Source organism: Oryctolagus cuniculus, chromosome Y (genome assembly GCF_051225735.1).
Source record: "Oryctolagus cuniculus isolate XC-2025 breed Fujian yellow rabbit chromosome Y, ASM5122573v1, whole genome shotgun sequence".
NCBI lineage: Eukaryota > Metazoa > Chordata > Mammalia > Lagomorpha > Leporidae > Oryctolagus > Oryctolagus cuniculus.
In genome coordinates, this window is record NC_142889.1 from 26613080 (window position 1) to 26615014 (window position 1935).

Below are 1935 nucleotides of genomic sequence, written 5' to 3' on the forward strand. Positions count from 1 at the left end.
TTTTCTTAAGTTTGTGGATTTGCTTCTGGTTGCTTCAGAATAACCTATGTTTACTTTTTAATTCTATTTCCAGAATTTCATCAATCTCTTCATCCAAACATTTAAATATTGAAACATTTCTTCTTTATTATTGTTTCTTGAATTTCTTCATTTGTATTTAGTTAAATACAATGAATAAATTTGTGGAGTTTTTTTTCTTTTCATGGTAGAGTTTTTTTCTTTGAGCTATGAATCTATGACTTAATGTAATGCCTGCACTTTTAGTAAATACCCAGAGGTATATGGTTGGTATGGCCACGGAGCTCTGGTGAATGCTTAGGTGTGGGGTACTTTTCCAGAGTAACACACAGGTGATTATAGTAGCTCTCAATGCCTGGGTGTGTTCTGAACCATTATAAACCCCACAAGTGTTCTGCACAGTCTTCACTGTGAGCACAGTTTCTGCTGCAAAGACCTGTTATTAGTAACCAAGGAAATCCAGGCATGTGGAACTGCAACCAGTGGTTGCCCACAGGCCCCACTATACCCTGTACCTTTTCATGTATCCACCAAGTCTCTACAGTCTCAGTACAAAAGGCCCCAACAGACTCCGAGTGCACAGGTTTCTCTGCCCTACCAAGCTGTCCAGTCAATAGAGTTGCAAATGTTCCCTGAGACAGTTCTGCCTAGGTGTCTTGCTCCTGGGAGTCTGTGGGTGCTTCATTGTCCTCTGAGGTTGACCACCTACCTCCCTGTCAGGCTCAAAGTCAGTGGGGACTGCCTAGTATTCTCTTTGCTAGAGTCACTGGATCACATGCATACATAAGAGTCACTGGCCAAATGTTGCTATCTCCTTACCATTACTGCCAGTACTGCAAAAAACAGGGAGTCCTGCTCAGCCAGTTGCTGTGCATGTGCACAAATTTTTCTGCAGCTCCTGCCCTAATCAAAAATGATGCTCGCTCCTTCTCATCCAAGCAGCAGGAGCTTTCATGGGGAAGTTGAGGTGAATTAAATATGCCCCTTCTCCTACCACTGGGTCCGTGGACAAACTGTAGCAACTGCTAGTCTCCAGAGCTCCAGTCCAGACTCACACTGTGTCTCCCTCTGGCTATATCACCATGGGTTGCTTCAGCCCAGCCTCGTCTCTGTCTCCAAGCTGCCTCCTGCTCCAGCTCTTGGCTGCTTCAGTCGTGCTTGTGATGGTGTTCTTACTGCATGTCTGCACCTTCCACACAGGTCCATGACATTCCTTCTCCTGTTGTAGGATTTCCAGTGCAGTTTTCTTTCTATCCTGAGAGTGTACTCCCTATCCTTTTTCTTCCTGTTCATCTGTAGCCTATCACAGTGTGTTATTCCCAAATTCACCATCTTGGAATCTCACTATAGTTATTCTTATCACAGAAGAGTGAGAATGAGTGAGTTGTAAGAAGAGTCGATTCTGTAATATCACCCACAAATCTCACTCAATTTGGAATTTGGCTTAGAGACTACTAGAATGAAGCCAGTGGGGATTCATAGCAGACACAGTGCTCCTCAGAGAAGCAGATTAAGTCAGAGTTGTGACGTTGGAGGGTATTTGAAATCTTCAGAATTATTTTGATCAATGTGAAACCTAAAGCAACTTTCATTCCTTGGAGATTGAAATGCTAAGGCAAAAGGGTAAGTCATAGTGTGTGTACTTTTGTGTTCTATAACACCTATGGAGTTTCTGGCTAAAAATGAACAAGTATTTCTGATATGAATTTGAGCCAATAAAATTATATATTTAAAACACAGTTTGGAAAAATTTGATAAATTATTCATGAAAATATGCATGGCTACTTTTTTCAATCTCTCAAAAGTGTTCCATCCTCCCCATGCCAACCCACAGGCATGTGAAATTTCCTTTAACATTTCCATGCTTTTTCTTAAGTATGGAAATCAATGTCAAAACCAAAACTGTCTGTATGACTT